The following is a 21,933-nucleotide window of genomic DNA, read 5'->3' on the forward strand; positions in this document are numbered from 1 at the left end:
TGATTAAATTTCACACGATTATTTCATTAGGGAAATGAAACTGACTAGTTTTATTTATGTTTAATCAGTTATTCAACATTGAAAATGTTCCAGTATCTATGGATGCTCTTGCACAAACCTCTTGGAATAATCTAAAACATTGAACTCTGTTAAGGAAATTCCTCTTTCTTTCACTTGGGAATGTTACTTTGAAGATAACTTGTGGATTTTCAAGAGTCTTTCTTTTGCCTTCATGCTTTTTCTATTCAGTTTTCACCTCCCTATGAATGATCATAATTAAATTCAGCAGAGTTACCAGGATTTCTGAAAATGGTGTGTGTTTTATCAAATCCCTCTTATGAGCTCAGAGATTAGAGCAGAGATGACAAACAATAGTTTCTAATCTACTTAGAAATTGTCTTGAAATAACTTTTGTAGTAGAATCCATTTAATAACACAGACTGGCAAACGATTTCAAGTACTTTCCAGTTGTCAACAAATGGGGTATAGGAGAAACATACCTCAACATAATAAAGGCCATATATAACAAGTCCACAGTTAACTTCATACTCAGTGGTGAAAACTTGAAAGCTGTTCTCTAAGATCAGGGACAAGACAAGAATGCCTACTCTCACCACTCTTATGCAACATATTACTGAAAGTCTTAGCCAGACCAATCAGGCAAGAAACAGAAATAAAAAGCATCCAAATCAGAAAGGAAGAAGTAAAATTATCTCTGTTTGCAGATGATATGATCTTAAGCACTCTACTAAGAAACTATTAAAACTAATAAACAATGGGGCTGGCCCCGTGGCTGAGTGGTTAAGTTCGTGCACTCTGCTGCAGGCAGCCCAGTGTTTCGTTGGTTTGAATCCTGGGCGTGGACAGGGCACTGCTCATCAAACCATGCTGAGGCAGCATCCCACATGCCACAACTAGAAGGACCCACAATGAAGAAAATACAGCTATGTACCAGGGGGCTTTGGGGATAAAAAGGAAAAAAATAAAATCTTAAAAAAAAAAAACCCTAATAAACAAAATTAGTAAAGTTGCAGGATAAAAAAATCAACATATGAAAATCATTTGCATTTCTATATACTAATAAAAAACTACTTGTAAAAGAAATAAAGGGAACAATCCATTTACAATAGCATCAAAAGGAATAAAATCCTTAGGAACAATTTTAATCAAGGAAGTGAAAGATCTGTAACTGAAAATTATATGATGTTGATTAAAGAAATGGAAGCAGACACAAACAAATAGAAAGCTATCTTGTGTTCATGGATCAGAAGAATTAATATTGTTAAAAATTCATACTATCCAAAGTCATCTATAGATCAAATGCAATGTCTCTCAAGATTCCAATGGCATTTTTTAGAGAAATAGAAAAACAATCTTTAAATTTGTATGGACCACAAAAGATGCTAAATAGCCAAAGAAATAGTGAGAAAGAAGAATAGAGCTGGAGGCATCACACTTCCTGATTTCAAACTATACTACAAAGCTTTAATAATCAAAACAGGATGGGACTGGTATAAAAACAGACACATGGGCCAACAGAACAGAATTGAGAGCCCAGAAATAAACTTATGCACATATGATTAACTAATGTTTAACAAGGGAGCCAAGAATATTCCATGAGAAGACAGTCTCTTCATAAATGGTGCTGGGGATTAGTAACATGCAAAAGAGTTAAACTAGACGCTTTTCTTACACCACTCACATAAATAAATCAAAATGGATTAAAAACTTAAATGTAAGACTGGAAACCATAAAACTCCTAGAAGAAAGCATAGGGATAAGTCTCCTTGACATTGGTCTTGGCAATGATTTTTTGGATATGACACCAAAAGCAAATGCAACAAAAGCAAAAGTAAACAAATGAGACTACATGAAGCTGAAAAGCTTCTGCACAGCAAAAGAAACAATCAACAGAATGAAAAGTCAACCCATGGAATGGGAGAAAATATTTGGAAACTATATATCTGATAAGGTGTTAATATCCAAAATACATAACTCATACAACTCAATAGCAAAACAACACACAATCCAATTTAAAAATGAGCAGAGGAACTGAATAAACATCTTTTTAAAGAAGACATACAAATGGTCAACAGGCACGTGAAGAAATGATCAACATCACTAATCGCCAGGGAAATCCAAATCAAACCACAATGAGATATCACCTCACACCTTTTAGAATGACTGTTATAAAAAAGACAAGGGGTAAACGTGGGTGAGGATGTGGAGAAAAGGGAACCCTTATGCAGTGTTGGCGGGAATGTACAGTGGTGCAGCCAGTATGGAAAAAAGTTTGGAGATCCCTCATAAAATTAAAAATAGAACTACTATATGATCCAGCAATTCCACTTCTGGGTATATGTCCAAAGGAAGAAAGATTAGGGCCTTGAAGAGATATCTGCACTCTCATGTTCATTGCCACATTATTCACAATAGCCAAGATATTGAAACAACCTAAGTGTCCATATGCAGATCAATGGATAAAGAAGATGTGATATATATTTGTACAATGAAGTATCATTCAGCCATGAGAAGGAAGGGAATCTGCCATTTGTGACAACATGGATGAACCTGGAGGGCATTATGCTAAGTGAAAGAAGTGAGACAGAGAAAGACAAATCACTGTATGGTCTCTCTTATATGTGAAATCCAGAAAAGCTGAACTCATAGAAACAGAGCAGAATGCTGGTTGCCAAGGGCTGAAGCATGCGGGAAGTGGGGAAATGTTCATCACAAGGGTTAAAACTTCTAGTTATAAAGTGAATAAGTTCTGGGGAATCCAATGTACAGCATGGTGACTACAGTTAACAGTACTTTATTATGTACTTGAAAGTTGCTAAGAGAATAGATCTTAAATGTTTTCACCACAAATTGTGTGTCAACCAGGAGGATATTTTATAGATTCTCAGATATGATATTGATTATGGCTGTTTCTCAGCAGGCCATAACTACTGATTGTTACCAAAAAAAAGAGATGAAGATGTTCAAAACAAACAAAAGAAGTAATTATGTGTGGAGATGGAGGTGTTCACTAACCCTATTGTGGCAATCATTTCACAATATATACATGTGTCAAATCATCACACTGTACACCTTAAAATTACACTATGTTATATGTCAATTATATCATAACAAAGCTTTAAAAAAGGCAATGGAGGAGATAGGAATACATTTTTTAAAATAGCACTTAAGCCAAAAGAGTAGAAATGAGAGGCAAAGCAATAAAGGTCAGAGGGACCAAATAGAAAAAAACAACAAGTTGGTAAACTGAAACACAATCATATCATTATTTACAATAAATGTAAATGGGTTAACTACTTTATCTAAAAGGCAGAGATTGTTTGACTATTAAAAAAATCAGAACTCAACCATATAATGTCTACAGACCTATACTTTAAATATAGAGACACACACCAATTGAAAGTAAATGGGTAGAAAAATATATATCATTGTATAAGTATAAGAAAGCTTTGTTGGCTATATAAATATCAAAGTAGATTTTAAGACAAGAAGTATTACCAGAGATAAACAAGGTAAAAGAGAGATAAAAAGGTTAATTCATAAAGAATTCATAACAATACTAAGTTTTTATGCACCTAATAACATAACTTAAATATACATAAATTAGAAATTGTAAGAAATAAAGAAATAAAGAGGGAAATATATTTGGACATTTTAACATTCCTCTATCAGTAATTGATAGAACAAGTAGATGGAAAATAAGTGAGGATCCAGAAGCCTTGATCAATACTGTTTATCATCTTGACCATATTGACAGTTATACAATAATAATCCAACGGATGCAGAATACACATTCAAGTGTACCTGGAACATTTATTTTAAAAAGCCAATATATTGGGTGTAAAATTACTCTATTGATACAAGACATTAATTGTTTTTTTTATCTCTTCCCAAAGGTTTTAAAATTATTTTCCTGTTAATCTTTCTAAAAGTAATTAGAGGTCTAGCATCACTATCCCTATTTTTTTTGTTGGGAAGAGGAACTTCCCTGGGCTACTTTAGTTAAATCTAGTGTGATTCTCATTCTTGGTCACCACACATACCACTTACATGATTGCATCGTATAAAGAAAGCTATTACAAAGACTTACCCTCTTGGCCTCCTTGGCTGGCTGTTCCGGGCACTGCCGGTAAAGAGCAACAGCATCTGGCCGTCTCTTTCAACCAAATGATTTAAGCACGTGGAACCCTTTCTTCCTACTGTTACAACTCCATATAAAAGCAGTTACCTCATAATACTAATAGCAATGGAATTCATGATATACAAATTCGAGACGTATGATTCGGTAGTGCTTTAAAATGAACTGAGCTGTTTGAATTAAAAGGTTTAATTCAAGGATATCTTCAGCCTTTTATTCAGAAACAATTATTGAATCTTTCTTTACTTAGTAGGTCCTTGTTTTGAAAGAGACCTACAATGCCTTCTACCAGGCTAGAAAAGGATACAGTAAAATGTTCCAGGTGTGTCTCATTTTGTAGATGAAATGAGGACATATTCTTGTTTAAAGACCGAATGTACAATACCTCCTGCCTCACTCCTGCTTGAGTGCAGTAATTCTAGTCTTTGGCCAAGTTCTCTTCTCATATTTCTGGGAGTCCTGAGGGGATGGTTACTATTAAATGAATTCCTTCTGGTTGCAGCTATGTTCCTCAGCCAGCCAGCCGTCTCTGTTCTGCCTGGGTGCCGTTGCTGGCTTCCTTCTATGTCCCCACTTCCTGGAAATGGCTTGCTTTGGGCCACTGCGGCTCTCCCCTGAGATGCTTCATCCAAGCACAGGCACTTAATTTCATAAGGTTTATAATATGTTTAGGAATATAGCAGGAGAACAGACCAACAAAGAGAACTTTTTATAATGGCTACTAGATAAGGCTGCTGTTAAAGGAGACGCATCCAAACCTCTCAGATTCTAGCCTATACCACGTTGCAGAAGCCAGTTTACCTGCCCCTAACAGACTGCTCACATGCAGATATGACTCACTCAGAATCCAGAGCCATGCCTCTTCCACGTCTCTGAACAAGAGGAATATTTGTTTTCTCATCTCCATTTCTCCTAGTTTAACACATGCCTTCCTAAATCTTGTATTGGTCTGGAATGAATCTCTCCATTGGAACATGGACAGTGAAAATATCTACTTCCTTCAGAAAAAATTTCACTTTCTATTTCCAAAGGGACATTGTCTGGTCTGGGATTAAAATCACAGTCATGTTAGACCACAATAGTGAAGCACCAGTATATTTCTCTGAGTTATTGTTTAGAAATACACAAGTGGAAAAATGTAGGTAAATTTAATAAAGCTGGGTTCCATTCCTTTTTATAGTCCTGTCTCACTTTCAAACAGATTCTGTGGCCCAGACATACTTCCTGCTAATTTTTGTGATATCAATTCCTGATCTCCTCTGTGATAGCCCACTGATCTTCATCCATAAGCCATTACCAAAGACACTCACAGATTTTTAAAGAAAATAATAATATACCATTTTATAGGTCAGTCTAAATCCATATTTGGGAAAAAAATTTTGCTCTAAAGGAAATAATCTGCAGACATTCAACTCTGCCTGCCACAAAGAAGATCTTTTTTTTTTTTTTTTTGGTGATGAAGACTGTCCCTGAGCTAACATCTTTGCCCATCTTCCTCTATTTTGTATATGGGACACCAGCACAGCATGACTTGATGGGCAGTGTGTAGGTCTGGGCCCAGATCCAAACCCCTGAACCCCAGGCCACCGAAGCAGAGCACATGAACTTAACCACTACACCACCAGGCCAGCTCCCCACAAAAGGAGATCTTCTACATCATTATGCCTTATTATTTTTGGTTTCTAACACTTCTGCATCCAGAAAAATCTTTGTTCTACTTTTGCATATCTCATAGTCCTTCTGAAAGAGTGTTCTCTGAGTAATGAGATGGGCTGCTTCCAAGGCGTGATCAAGTCTTCACTTCTTGTGACAGAAAATGCTTCTGCTGGAGGCTCCAGTATCAGAGTGTTTTCAGGTTCTTGCCTTCCCAATAAAAAGAAGTGACTGGGGGCTGGGCCCCTGGCTGAGTGGTTAAGGTTGCGCTCCACTTCTGTAGCCCAGGGTTTCACAGGTTTGGGTCCTGGGCACGGACATGGCACCATTCATCATCAGGTCATGCTGAGGTGGCGTCCCACATAGCACAACAAGAGGGACCTACAACTAGAATATACAACTATGGACTGGGGGGCTTTGGGGAGAAGAAGAAGAAGAAGAAAAAGAAAAAAAGAAGATTGGCAACATATGTTAGCTCAGGGCTAATCTTAAAAAAAGGAAAGAGGTGTGTGTCTTCATTTAATTCTACTTGCATCTTTGGTAGACATCTGGAACATAAGGTGGCCCAACAGAACTCTTAATTCCCTTCCCTCCTCCAATTTTCTCTTATCCCTCTGTACCCTTCTCATTAAAGGGCAGCCCCAACAATTTGGTTGCTCAAGTAGAAACCTGGGTGTCTGCATTGATTCATCCCTTTTTCTCACTACTCCCAGTCTCTCTTCCTTCCAATCCATTAACTATAGTCTTGTTGGCACCACATAAAATGTATTCCAAATCCATCCATTTGTCTCCCCTCTAGCCAAGTGACCCTGAGATCATTATAGTAACCCTCTGACTGGTGTCTCTGCTTCCATTCTTGTATTTGCTAGAAGCCCAAGGCAGCTTTTTAAAGGGAAAACCAAATCCTGTCTCTCCCCTGATAAATCCTCAGCGACAGTTTCCCACTGCACTTGGAATAACATTCAGACTCCTTCCCGGGGCTTATGAAGTCCATGCGACGAGGTGAGAATCCTTGATTCCTGGTGCCTTATTGGCTAGGAAGGGAGAGGGAGTGTCAAGATGAAGCTATATTAGTGACATGTCCAACATAATTCAGGTGACACTCATCAACTCTGCTTCTTCAGTTCAAATGCCAGGTTTCTGGTTAAATCACTTTCTCTAGGATGAAGAGAGAAATCAAGACTGGGTTGGGACATGGAAGTGAAAGAAGAATAAACAAAAGTCACAAAGGACAATGAAGGAGTAGCAAAAGATATTACAAATGTTTAAAGAAGAAATGTGAAAAACGCACCGCTACTTGTGAGAAAGCAAAATAGATTAGATTCACCCTCGGTGGCTGCAGGCTTCAGAGACGAGGACAGTAGGGGTCCTTTGACGTGCGTGAACCTGTGCACACCAGCCCCAGTGTCTGGGTGGTCGGAGTAGAGTCGGGAGTGCAGGGACCTGATGTGGCCCATGCATGCCTGAAATGTGAGAGTTCTTTGAGATCACCAAATTCCCGCTGTTACTTTTCCAAGTGTGGCTCAGCTCTGGTTGCTATTCCATGAGGTTGCAAATCACCCCCAGGAGCAGAGGGTGAAGGTCAAAGCAGCTCCCTTTGAAAGGACATGTGCTGTCCCAGCTCTGTGACAGTTAAGCCCATGGAATGTTGAGATAAAAGTAGAAAACAGCTCTGAAGAAGCCATGCCTCAAGAATTACGGAGCCAAATTTATTCACTAAGGCATTGCTAATAGCATGTGTAGAAAAATAAAACAACTCTTACTTAGGATCAGAAGGCCGGATGTGGGGAAGGGGGTCAGAGCAGGACTGTTTCCTGTCCTTGGATCGTCAAGGGGAAAGTTTCTTCTCTGTGCCGGGGCCCCAGGCCTCTGGCCTCCTCCCTGACTGGAGAGAAGCAGGGGGTCTTCCTGCAGAGGGTCTGCAGGAAGCAACAGACTGTCCTAGTGAATCAGGAGTCTGCAGGGGGAGCCGAGGCTGTCCTCTTAATTAGCTCGGACCTCCTGAGGGGGCGAAGGCACTGCCTGTGATGAAGATGAAGAAGCGGTGGCATCTGTTGGAAGGAGCCCAAGGACATTTCGATGTCAGGTTTCCTGAAGCCCAGGAGGCCGGCGCGAGTCCTCAGAGAATGCTTCATAGGAGCTGAAACAGCCCAGGGAGCGGGCGGGGCTTTGGTCCTTTATCACTGCCCCCAAACGATCGCATTTCTCCATATTTTTCATGCTATAATTTAAAATTATAAGGTTATTAAAACATTATAATGTAATGCTTTAATGATATAATTAATATTCTGTTTTAATTTCACTATATTTTAGTGTTATAGTTAATCCCTAATTGTATATATAAAATTCCTAACTACATATAACAGTAATGTATATAGAATATGTTATATATAACCACATATTTATAATTATTAACTATTAATATGTAGCTCTATATATTATACATACTTATTTGTATTTACATATACATATATAAATAAAGCACACATCTCGCACCCCCATGTTTCTACAAGATCTCTTCTTTTACATGGTCACTACCTTAGAAGCAGCAACCTCGTTTGAATCTAATAGGTGTCCTTCTCTTATAAGCAATGTTTACACACACACACACACACACACATATTTACATGTGTAATATTTGTGACCATGTTTAAAGAATGAACTCTCTAGGTCCATCGCGCTCATCTCTTTATTACTGAGTCCGATACTGGTGGGAATCGCATCAGCCTGGCCTGGGCATCACGTCTAGCTGGTGGCAGGTGTCTAACCTGCAGAATCAGCTTGCAGAATTATTAAGAGCAGCACATATCACGCCTCTCATTCTGCCGGTGTCCACCCAGGTACCCATCTGTGTCAGTGGCCAGTAGATGACGCAACCATTTTGCCATGCAGCCTTTTCCTCCTGCAACACTTCCATTTCAGTTTTCCCTTGACCATCTGTCCAGATCTGAATAAGCCATCTCACCCTTCCGGGCCTTGTGCTCATCCTCTGTGAAATGATGAGATTGGATGATTTGACCTCCTAGAACTCTTGAGATGCTGAGGGTCTCTGTTTCTTTAATGTTCGTCTGACTCCTCAAGTCATGGGGCCCCTGCTCATTGTCTGTTTACTTTCTTTGTGCTGCTTCTGTTTTAGCTTGAACAAGTGACCCAGTGGGCTTCACTTCTGCCACATGTGTGTTAAATTGCAGACAATGTAGTAATTGATGACATGCTAGTTCTTTGCACACTGTCACATTTTCTATCTTCTCTGATACAGGCACAACGGATGGAGGTGTAAGATATACGGTACTTATTTACAGATGGCTGGCCCCACTTCCAGGATTTCTGATTCAGAAATATTCTCATATTCAAAATATCAGAAGACTTGATATTTTGCATTTCCTACAAGTTCCCCTTGTTGATATGTCTGATACTCCCTGAAAATGACCAATTTAGACTGAGAATAGGGGCACTTTGTCCCTGGCAAGAGGCGTGGCCAGTAAAAGTTGACGGAGAAACACAACACTGGCATATTTGGCGTATTACAGAGAGTTCATTTGTCTGGAGTGTAAGTCAAAAGATGTGTAAGTAACAAGAAAAGAGTCAGGTTATGGAGGCCTATAAGAAAAGATACTAACAAGTTTGGGCTTTATCCTGAAAGGCTGTTGGGAGAAGATAGTGAAGGGTTTTAGATGGAGGAGGGACATGGTTAGATCTGTAATTTACAAAGATCATTCTGCCTGCTGGGAGGAGAACATCCTGGATGGAGTCCGCAGCAGAAGCAAGGAGGCTGATCAGCTGATGCTGTCATCTCAATCAGAACAAGAGAGGCTAACGACATGGAACCAGTAAAGTAGTGATGAAGATTACGCGTGAGAGAGATCCAAGAGCTACATGGAGACTTAGTGGTCAATTAAATATGGAAGGCAGGGTAAAAAATGTTTTATAACAAATCTCAAAAAACTCATCAGGCTCTTTAGTGTCTCATTATCTCTTTATCTTTCCATCTTTAATATTTCTAGACATTATACATATATTCACTTCATGAAATTCTTAATTTTCTTTTCTCGTACTGTTTCTACCTGGACCGTTCAATAGATTTAGTGGAGTGGGTTAAAGAGAGGGTTAGTAAAGTTGCCATAAGGGAAACAGTATTTATTAAAATTTGTGGGGGGCAATGTATAGCTGTTGTTGAGGTCTGTGTTGATGGCAAAAAATAGCCGGTCCCAAAGTCGCTGGTCCCAAATGGTGTGTTGAAAGCAAAGCCATGGGTATCCACAAAAACCTGCACAAGAGCATATTATCTTCAGGCAGAAGTTGTAGCCACTACTGCTTCCTTTTCCTCCTTATTGTCCTCCTCAGATCTCTAAATGTGCATGTGCACATGCACACACGTGCGCACACACACACAGTGTAACAGATTGTTTAGGTTGGCTGGCCCCAGGGTGCTCTATCTCCTGGCTCCCATCCCCGTGTCCTACATTTCTGTCACAACACTTTCCATACTGCACTGTCGTTTTCTCTGTGTGCACGTGAGGACCGCGAGGGAAGGAACTCTTAATGAGAGAGGAAGCGAATTATCACTCAGCTACCAAGCCAGTCCAGGGATTATCTTGGTGGATGAAGTTTGAGGCTCGGCAGAGAGAATGTTTATTTCAGGATATCTGCAAGGCCCTTGATACATCAGGTCTTGCCCAAGCTGGTGGGAATTCTCAGAGGACCCAAGAAAAGTTTCTTTCTCTGAGGGCTCTAGAACAGAGTAAAAAGCTACGTTGACATCTTTCCTGGCTGAAATTGTGCTTGAATACTGATGTCTGTGGGTTTTATTCTGTACTATTCTTTACTCAGAGAAAATATTTAGAAACATTATGTAAACCAGATCCAAGAGGAGCTGCTCTGGTTGCCTGGCCATGCCCCCCTTTGCCTCTCCTGGTGGAACCTCCATCCATATGGAAGAGAGCATTTCTTAATGTTAAACAAAATGTTTTAAGTCTCTCAGTAAAGCTTTCTTAATTTATCTTCTGTATACTCACTCCTGCCAAGAAGGCTTGATGGAATCTCAGTTTCTCTGGTTTATATTAGGCAAATATAAGTATATAAAATATGCTTCTGATAATAGAGATTCTGAAATAGAGATTCTGATGGTGGCTCGTAAGGAAACACCACCCCCGTGGGTGGAGTTTGAAATGTGCTGATGCGTGGCCATGTGCCCCAGGCCCTCAGCCAGGCAGAACTGGGGTCCCTTGGCCTGTTTTGTGTCCTTCTCTTAATAGTCTGGGCAAGGGTGCGTATGAGCTGAGATTCTAAAGTTTACTTTTTTCCCAAATTATACTCTCTGAATATAAATTATTTTTAATTAAATATTCTGACATGAGAGTAAGAATTCTGTGATCCAGAAGTAATGCTAGCTCTTGAATGTTTTAGGAATGTAGCACAAGTCTCTGTTTCAATTCTGTTGTCCTTATAGTTGGGTTATTGGCTAACTTTTTTTTCATATTTCTTTTCTTTCCTTTCCTTTCTGGTTTGCACAATCAACTTTGACCCAGCGCTTTTCTGTGTACTTAAATCACTTTCTCAAGAGACCATTGACAAGTGCTTGATGTACGTTTTTCTTGGCTTGCTTTCCACGGGAAAGGATATATAATGAATGAAAATGGGCAAGGCGGAGGTTTTGGGAAGAAAGAAGAGAATTTTTCTTTGTAGCATTTGTGAGGCATGGATTTTGCTCCTGGAATTTATATATATTGAAGATTGAAGCTTTTTTGTTTGTTGTTTGTTTAGATCCTAGAATTATGTTGATCCCTTGATCTATGAAAGTTTCTTTTCTGTGGGTTGTTTGCTCAGCTCGCTGTTCAAGTTTTAACCTGTGTGGCTGCAAATTCAGATTAAACTCATATTGCTTCTTTAGTGACTGTAACTTGAGCATAAAAAATAATGCTGGAAACTTCCACTTAAGTTTTCATAGTCCTAGATTCTTCATATTCTGTCAAATCAAATCGTGCTCCACACACGTTTGACTTAGCTTGTGGCTTAGTGACAGATAATGCTCACAATTTAATAAGACAGGAGGCTTCCCTTGTCTGTAGCCAAGGTGTTTATAAACTAGAATTATAAAATCAAATACGGAAGTCCTTACTTAGGGTCAAAGGATGAGGTGTTAACAAGAGAAATTAGCGTCTGTGGGAGGTTTAACTGTGTTGTTTGATATCTGTAAATTTGCTTCCTGGCTAACTCTGCACACTCAGGAAAAATAAAAGCCTTGGTTCGTGAAATTGCATATTATATAATATAATGTTCCTGAATGTGTTTCACTTTTCATTAGTTTCCAGATGAAAAGACAAGGTCACTGGGTCTTTCTAAGTATTTAAATGCGTACATTCATGCACTAGCCAATTTCCTTTCTGGTAGTCATGTATTCAGTTGTTCGACTATGTTTCTAAAATGTCAGCAATATAGAATGTGTATATATTAGGAACATTTGTTGTTTTGGGCTGTTCTGCCTCCTTTTCCACTCTCTCACAGCATCTCAGTGGGAAGGCAAGTCAAAGTGCTTGGCTCCATACTGATAAAGCTGGAGGGTCCCAGAGGCTCCTCCCGCTGGATTTGTTCCTCTACCTGTCCCATTGCCCCTCGGAGGCAGGCAGAAAAATCCAAAATTGGCCAGTCAGACTCTTCGTCCATGGACTTAAAATCCTGAGGGATCTACCAGTTGGGATGCTTTGTGGCTGAAAGCAAGAGATTAGCCAGCTTGTTGTGGTTTAAGCAATAAATATATGATCCCACGTAATAAGAGACCCGGAGGGAGACAGTCCAGCGGGAGAGGGCTCCTCGGCTCAGTAATACCACAGACGACTCAGGCGCCTTACTGCTTTCCCATCAACCGTCCTCCAGGGCTGGCTTTTTGTTCTCTGCTTTGTCATCTCATGGTCCCTAACTGCAGGCTGTATATATTTACACAGGCACATGGAAGCATATAAAAACGGAAAATGAGGGGGGCCAGTAAGCCAGGAAACTCTCTCTCTCTCTCAGAAGACAAACACTTCCCAGAGCGTCTTCAAGAGACTTCCTCTCATGTCTCATTTTCTTACCCGAGTTAAGGGAAACGGGGAAAATGGATACCTGGCATTCTCAGTCACGATCCCGGGAAGCAGATTCAGTCAACAAGGAAGAAAGGGGGAGGGGAAGGGCCAGTAAGGGCAAAAATAATATCTTTCACAGTCAGAATGCAAAAAGAACAGTAAATATTGCTGGAGTTTATTCATTCATTCCGTTGGCCACATCGACACGAGCCCTGTGGCTGATATTGCCATGGAAACCTTACAGAGCTGCCTGCTTCCTGTCGGTTCCAAGTCTTTGATTTTGCAAATTCCCAGATTTAAAAAATATTTCCCTTTTTGCTTAGGCTGGTCAGTTTGTTCTTTCCAGCCAAAGCAACCCTAACGGATTCAGAGAATACCAAGTTGGAAGTCAGATTATCTGGGTTGTGACATCAGCTCCTCCATTCGGTGTTTGTGTGACCTGGAATTAGTCAAACTATCTCTCTGAACCTCAGCTTTTCATCTATGGAATCAAATTGTTTAAAGACTTGCATGCTATTGTCGCTAACAGTTCTGATTTTGTGAGATCTATTATTATATTAAATTACAGGCCTTCTGTCTCTTGAGTATCCATGGAATCATTGAATAAATTTGCTTTATTTCTGCTACATCAAAAAAACAAACAGCTTATTGGTATCATGATACATAAATTTGAGTAGAAATTACATTTAAAAATCTGAGAGGCTTCTGAAGGCCAAATTGTCTACCTAAAATGTTATGATTTGAGTACCCCGGAAACAGACTTGGTGACTGTGTGGTGCTGCATGGAATTAGAAGTTGATATCCCACAAAGTGTTATTTTCCACTTTTGTTATTCCCTTGCAGCACATCAGCAAACGTCAGTTATGCACCTACAGGGTACAGGCGCTATACCAGTTACTGAGGGTGCAATAAGGTGTGGTGTATCTGTTTGGACTAAGTTTGGCGATAAGTAACAGAGACCCAGAGAAACAACCGCTTAGATCAGGAGAATTGTATGTCTTTCTCATGGAAGGTCCAGATGGAGGCAATCCAGGGTGGTATATGGAGACCCAGGCTTTTCCCATATTATTGCCTTGCTGAGTGTGGGCCTTCCATTCCCAGGGTAACCTCATGGTCAGGATGACTGCTCCAGGATAGCTCCAGCTATCAGGTCTGCTTCTGGCTAGCAGGAAGGAGAAAGAGATAAAGAAGGGAAAGACTAGAAGGAAAGGAGTAAGAATGCACACTGGCTGCGTTCTAGGCAAGACCTCCGGAGGCTGCCTCTGTGAACTGCTGCTCTCTGGCCCCAACATAGTGACACTGCTACCCCTAACCGCAAGGGGGCTGGGAGAGATGGGCTTTAGTTTGTTGCTAAGTGCCTGGTGGAAGCTCAGGGATTCCATTTCTTTGGAAGGAGTTGGTGAATATTGATGAACAACTAGCAGACTTTGCCATACATGGTGACTCAGTTTCTCAAGATGCACATATAAGTTTTTAGTTAAAATGTAATAGAGAAAAAACAATAATAGATCTCTACTTTTAGAATGTTGGGAGCACATAAGGAACTCCGTGTGTGTGTGTGTGTGTGTGTGTGTGTGTGTGTGCATGCACTTCACAGTGAAAGGCGAGTGGTAGGGCAGGTAGAGAGAAATCAGGAAAGGTTTCTAGGACAGGGTAATGCATAAAGTAGACTTGAGATATTAGTTAAATTTAAGCAAGAAACATCATAGGGTTGCAAGATACTACCAAAAGTTCTGTGCTAAGGGAACAAAAACTCTGAGTTATGAATGATGGGAAATGATGTTAAAGAAGCAGGCAGAGATTGTGTCATGGAAATATTTTCATGCCATCATATGAATTCTATAAAAAGATTGTAAGATTTTTATTTCATAAAAACCAGTGGTCTACAAAACTAATTGTATTTCTGTACTAGCAATGAGCAATTCAACAATGAAAATAAGAACATGATTTCATTCACAATAGTGTCTAAAAGCCCAAAACACTTAGGGGTACATGTAATAAGGGAAGTGTAAAATGCGTACATTGAAAACTACGAAACGTGGGTGAAAGAAATTAAAGAAGATCTAAATAAATGGAGAGAAATGACATGTTTATGCATTGGAAGACTCAATATAGTCAGAATGGTAATTCTCCAATTTATCTATGGATTCAACACAATCTCTACTGAAGTCCCCACAGGATTATTTTTTCTTTTAGAAATTGGCAAGCTAAGCCTGAAATGTATATAGAAATGTAAAGGACCCAGAATATCCAAAGCGATTTTGAAAAAGAAGAAGAAAGAGGACTTACACTACTCAATTCAAAAGTTACTATGAACTTATGTTAATTAGTCAGTAGGGTATTGGTTTAAGAATAGACATATAGATGAATGGGAGAAAATTAAGAGACCCCAAAATAGGGGCTGTTCTGGTGGTGTAGTGGTTAACTTCGCTCACTCCACATAGGGCGCCCAGAGTTTGTGGGTTTGGATTCCAGGCGTGGACCCACACACCACTCATCAAGCCATACTGTGGTAGCATCCCACATACAAAATAGAAGAAGATTGGCACAGGTCTTAGCTCAGGGCCAATCTTCCTCACAAAAAAAAAAAAAAATCAAAAAGAAACCCTTATATTTATGGTCAGTTGATTTTTCAACAGAAATGTCAAGATGATTAAATGGTGATAAGGATAATTTTGTTTTAAACAAATAGTACCAGTCTTAGGTATCTGTATGTGGGGGCCAGCCCAGTGGCACAGTGGTTAAGTTTGCATGTTCTGTTTCAGCATCCCGGGGTTCGCCTGTTCAGATCCTGGGTGCAGACCATGCGCCTCTTGTCAAACCCTGCTGTGGAAGGCATCCCACATATAAAGTAGAGGAAGATGGGCACGGATGTTAGCTCAGAGCCAGTCTTCCTCAGCAAAAAGAGGAGGATTGGTGGCAGATGTTAGCTCAGGGCTAATCTTCCTCAAAAATAAAAAAAGAAAGATATCCACATGTAAAGCAGTGAATTTCAATCTTTACCTTACATCATACATAAAATTAACATAAAATGGATCATAGACCTAAACATAAGTGCTAAAATTATAAAACTTCTAAAAGAAAATGTTAGAAAATCTTTTTCTTTTTTTTAAAGATTTGCACCTGAGCTAACAACTGTTGCCAATCTTCTTTTTTTTTTTCTGCTTTTTCTCCCCAAATCCCCCCAATACACAGTTGTATATTTTAGTTGTGGGTCCTTCTAGTCGTGGCACGTGGGACTTGTCATCAGGAGAGGGCCAGGGTCATGTTTATCTCTGAGATCTAGAACAATGGCAATTTTGTGAAGGGTGGATTTGATGAGGATTTGACTGCAAGGCAGAGACATGTTAGGAGCTCATTGCGCTTGTTCAGGGAAAAAATGACAAGGATCCAAATTGGAGGAAGCTAAAGTGCCTGTTTCCTTATCTATAAAATGAAGATAATAGACCCATTTCACTACACCTTACTTCCTAGAGTTGCTGTTAAGATTAAATGAGTTTATACGTATATCTTGAGGCTTAAATGAGTTTCCATATGTAATGTGCTTAGAACAGCTCCTGGCACATAGTATTACATAGTATTTGTAATGATATGAGGATGATGATGTTGTTGATTAGCAGTAGCCTGGGAAATATGTAAGGATCAGAAATGTAGGTTCGAATGATCAGGTGAAAGTGCTAATGCGGGCTCCACAAGATAGAAGGGGCCTTCCATAGGACAAGGGATCAAGATGACAAGGAGAGAAGTGGGCAGGCAGAAGGGTGGGACCGAGCACACCTCACCCTCTGTGACAGGAGGGATGCTCGTGTGGATGTGGTGGTAGGTGTGCTTGTAGGTGGGCAGGAGGCAGTAGTCTAGGGTGGAAACAGGCACTTTAGCTGTCCGCACATTGAGCCTGGTCACCTGGCTGTGCTCTAGGAAGAGAAAGCAAGTTTGTCTGCAGAGAGGGACGTGGCAGTGGACATGGAGAAGCAACTTACTGCTGAATGAATTCTTATGTCCTCATCTTTTCAAATTTTACCTCTGATCTTTCATACTTGTACTCGTCCTTAGTACCCTCTCCTGTTTCCTTGTGGCTAGTCTAGAAGTCACAGCTCTGTAAATTCTCTATACCTTTGTCTTTTTCCTTAGGTCAAACTTTCTCAAGTTGTCTTTGATGAAACTAAATCTGAAATGGCTCCTATTTTATTAATTTTTTCATAAAATAAACTGTATGACTGAGCAAGAAGATGACATAAATACCCCTTGAGGCCAGCCAGGGAAGACTCTGCCAGGATTTTTGCATTTTACAAAGCGAAAGAGCATCTATTTATTCATCCCTTTCAAGGACTTAAAACACAACAGGCTATTTGATGAAAATTAATAGTACCTCCTTTAGGTCTAATAAAATATTCATCTATTACCATAATATCTTTATAGATATGAAGGCATAGATAGTCTTCTTCTTAATGATTTTCTAGAACTCCAGTAGTAGAATCACATTTTGCTTCATACTGACTCTGGGCGATAGTTGGGGACAGGAACTGATGAGGGCAAAACCCGGCAGAGGATTGTTTGATACAGCATGGGAAGGGGAGAGGATGGCCCAGAAAGACTGGGTGGGGTTCTGCTCTGCTGCCCGCATGGTCTCTAGGGGTTGGAATCTACTCAATAGCACTAAGGAAAAGTGATTTGACTAACCAGGTACCCTGAGGGGATCTTCCACTGGGCTTGTAACTCTTTGTTAGCTTTACTTTATTTAATGTGGTGGCAGATCGGGTTTTCTGAGATGTTCCCTGTGATAGCTCCCATTCCACATGGTCTTCTACAATGTGACCTTGCCATTCCCCCATCAAGACGTGAAGTCTAATTTGCCTCTGCTTGAGTCTGGGCTGCTTTATGACTTGCTAGTAGCCAAGTGAATGTGGTGGAAGTGACACTGAGTGACTTCTCAGGCCATGTCAGGAAGGCCATGGAGCTCCTGCCTGGTTCTCTTGGGATACTTGCTCTGGAGAAGCCGTCTGCCATGGAAGCAGTCTGACTACCCTGAGACTGCCATACCAGAAAGGCCACATGTTGATGCTCCAGTCAGTGGTCCCAGGGAGCCTAGCCTTCCCTTCATCTCTGCCAGGATGCCAACCATTTTAGAAGTGATTCCCCCCGAGCCATTTGAGTCTTTCCACCTAAGTCCCCAGACATCACGGAGCAGGGGAAAAAAACAACCAAAACACCCCACTGTGTCCTGTCTAAATTTCTGACTCACAAAACCGTGAGCATAATAAAGTAGGAGAAAATATAAATCAAAGCCACTGGGCTTGGAGGGGTTTGTTACACAGAAATAAATTACTGGAACAAATGTTATTTTCTTTTCTCTAAAGGTGATTATGGGCATTGAGCCTATTGAACAGATGAGAAACCCAAGGCGCAAAGAGATTAAGCCAATTAGATCATAGAATCGTAAACAGAATTATACAATTATAGCAATCAAATGATCATCTAAAGTTCATTTGAGGACACTGAGACCCAGAGGAAAATGACTTGGATCAAGATACACAGTTAAAGGCAGACCCAGGAAAAGAATTAGATTTCCTGAAGATTCCTAGAATCCAGAGCTCTTTCCAAAATATTTGACAGAGCAGAAAATAGGAAAAAGATCACAGGTTTGGGAATTATATCCTTCGGTAAGTTTACTTAGTACCTCAGTGTCCTTGTTTTTAAAATAGGAAGAGTACAGAGAAAGGACAATAGTAGAAAAAACATTGTGATCTGAATGAGGTCTTTAATAGAATTGACATTAGTTAATGTTAATTTCCTGGGTTTGATCATTCGGCTATAATTATATAAGATGCTGATATTAAGGGAAGCTGTGTGAACTTTCTGCACTCTTTTTGCAATTTTTCTGTAAGTCTAAAATTGAATATAAATAAAAAGTTAAAAAAACAAATAAAAGGAAACCAATACCTACTTAGTAAGGTTTTTTAAGGCAGTGTTTGGAAAATGCCATGCTTGGTAATCAGAAAGACTTCAAATGCAATTTCCCTTTGCTACCCCCACCTCCACTTGCTGATAAAGGCAGAACAGATGGTCTTCTGACTCCTAGTTCAGACCTTGCTGCCCGAGGCAGTGTCCTCACATACTGTATCTATAGTCAAGCACACGGCAGCCAGAACCTTTAACTTAGGGAGCAGATGACAGGAAACTTCCCACAGTAGTGAAATCTCTAAACCTCTTCTCTGACCTTTGAATTCCTGGCAGCCACAAGCTGTGTTCTAGCCAAGAGTCCTCATGCAGGCAGCTTCCACATCTACTCACCCTCCCTGAGAGGTGAGGCGTCCTCCGCATTATAGTCATCAGATGCCATCTGTCTGTGGCCGTGAGCGAGCTGAAAGCTCTCAGAAACTGCCTTCCTAAGCTAATTGCACTGCTCTAAATACTTGAAGAGACAGAAATGGTGTTGCACCCAAGATGATTTAATAAAATATTTAAAGAGCTTTATTCTAACAGTGTAGCGGGCCACTTCCTTCTTCCCTCCTCCTCAGGGAAACATGCATCCTATCAGTGTATCATCAGGATTGAACCTGACTAGTCCGGGAACCCTGCCACATCATCATGGGGAGAGAGAATGGGAAATTTCTGGGAACTCATTGGAATCATTTTAAAATAGTTTTGCAAATGCAAATCTTCAAATCCTGGGAACATTCATAAAACTTATCTATGAAGATAAAAATACTGAACACGTAGAATAGTAATGGACTTGGCCTCCTACCTGAAATCATGGAAATTGTTTCAAAATATATGGTTGTGGATCTATAACAAGAAACAGACAACCGCAATGGTTCAGTGTGAAGGGCTGTTGCTCCATAGTCGGAAATTTCGGCTACAAGGCGATTAGTTTTCATCAGTTCACAATACCAGTAATCTCCATCCGTCCGTATTCAAGGTTCTTTCTATGGTTCTGTACTGGCTCTCTCATAGTAGGCTGACTTTCTACCTGAAGCCTTTGCCTTATCATCTTGGAAATTCCTGCTGGATGTGAGTCTATGCAGTGAGAAAACACATCTAATTTGGGGGCACATAAATTCATTTTTCTGGAAACAATACAAAGTTTGACTCTTACAATTCTGTATTCTGAATGAGCAATGATATTGACCCCAAGGCCTGTACACTGCCTGAGCATTCCCTGAATAATGAAGTAAAATTAAATTATGTTTAATAAAGCCCTAGAGTCAAATATGGTTTGTTTTATTCTGATTCCTTGAAAAGTGGTTGTCCTTGGGTTTCTCTGGAAATCTGTCCTTCAGAATCATACCTAACTAGAATTCACTGTTCTCCAACCGTACTAGATAAAGTAAAGTAGCTCATTATACAAACATTGTCTATCCTCACCTATTTTCACTCCTTTATATTCTGGGAGAAATTCTCTCTCTCTTATCTTTCTTTCTTCAATCACTTCATTGTTTATGCAATTAGATCACATCTTAGTATCTCCCTAAGATGTCAAATAACTCCGAGAAGCTATAGTTCCTAGTCTACACTACAAACAGTCCCCTGAGCAGGTGTGAGGAATTCAGGGCAAATGGCTGCGATGGCCCCTATTAGGTCCCCAGTAGGCTCCCTATTCTCTCATTGCACATGTGCACATGGATAGATCCCTCTACGTGGGTTTTATTTTGCTGTGGAGGATCCTGCCTTAGCAAACTTTTCCCCAGCTGACATAAGTGAATTTTAACAGCCGTGGAACTCCTCCCCAGAGCCGATCTTTATATTGTCAGCTCCTAGTCGTTCCTGCACTCAGATCCCAGTCTGCCTTCTGAAAGCAAAAGCCACTCACGTTCTTATGCATTTGAAGGGCCACATAAGTAACAGAAAAAGATCGTGATGATTTCTGATGAGGTCACCTGGGCAAATAAAAGCTATTTTCAACTGCAGTGTGGTTTCTAAAACTTTCCAAACCTCAGAATTTAAAGAAGTAAGACAAAAGAAAACAAAAACTACATGCAGAATAAATTGTGAATGTAAAGAGTCTGAAAAAATAGTGATTTGCTATTCCTATCAAGGGCAATGATGGCTTTCGCTCATCAGTTACTGCTTTTCCTTCAGGGTTCAGCTCAAATGTCACCTCCTCATAGAAGTAACTAGGTCAAATTTCCCTACTACATAAATTCCTGGTACCTTCTTCTTCTTGATAACACTTGTCACAATTGTAATGGAATAATTCACTGTTGATAGTGACAGTATGAAGCTTATTGTTTCATATATTTGGGAGGAGCATTTAATATTCTTGCAAAACATTTTATTTGCATCTCTCACCTGGAGGATAAAATGGATTTCTTTGTTCTCTCTTCCTTTTTCTGAGGGAACTTCTTTATTTGGCTAACGCCATTCTCTTCTTTTACAAATGAGCACATTAGGGAATTTTAAAGGACTTGGGGTGCTCTCTCTCTCTCTCTCTCTCTCTCTCTTGCCTCCATGAATCCGGCTTTGAAATCTAGCCTTGGACCTCACCTGTGGGTGAAACAGCGCCCTCTTGATCACGTCCAACTTTCTACTGGCTCCCAGCCCCAGCTTTGAGTGCTGTTGCAAATGTTTAGTACCAATGGATCAACTTTTCCTTACTCTCACCACCACTAAATGGCACTCTTTTCTCAGTGGCAGCAAAACAGAGCCAACTTAACATGGAAACTGCAATCGGGAAGTTGGCATACAACTCCTGTTTATATCCAGCTCAGGCTGGACTGTTACCACTATTGAGAGTTGTACCTAACAAGTCGGAAATAACTGAGCTCAAGAAAGTATTCGTACTTTCACCTTCTCTGTCAACATGAACTTTAAGATGCTAAATAAGTCGTATGCTCAACGAGAAGCTTGGTGGAAATATCATCGTCACTCAAAGGCCTGTAATCTCTCTCTAAAAGGCACATCAAACATTTTACATTGAAAGCCTGCCCATCCATTTATTCATTCATTCACTCACTCATCCAGCTAATATTTGTGGAGCGGATGCTATGTGGCTGGTGCTGGGGACACAACTGTGAACATAAGAGGCACCTTCCCTGCCCTCAGGTGTCCTGTCCCATTTTA

The 21,933-nt window shown here is 40.2% G+C and overlaps 1 protein-coding gene across 9 annotated transcripts in view; it reads left to right on the plus strand.

Moving 5' to 3' along the window:
* The window catches only part of RGS7 (regulator of G protein signaling 7), a 487,753-nt gene that overhangs the window by 93,083 nt on the left and 372,737 nt on the right, over window positions 1–21,933 (plus strand). The window lies entirely within an intron of this gene.

This window comes from Equus caballus, chromosome 30 (genome assembly GCF_041296265.1).
Source record: "Equus caballus isolate H_3958 breed thoroughbred chromosome 30, TB-T2T, whole genome shotgun sequence".
NCBI classification, from domain to species: domain Eukaryota; kingdom Metazoa; phylum Chordata; class Mammalia; order Perissodactyla; family Equidae; genus Equus; species Equus caballus.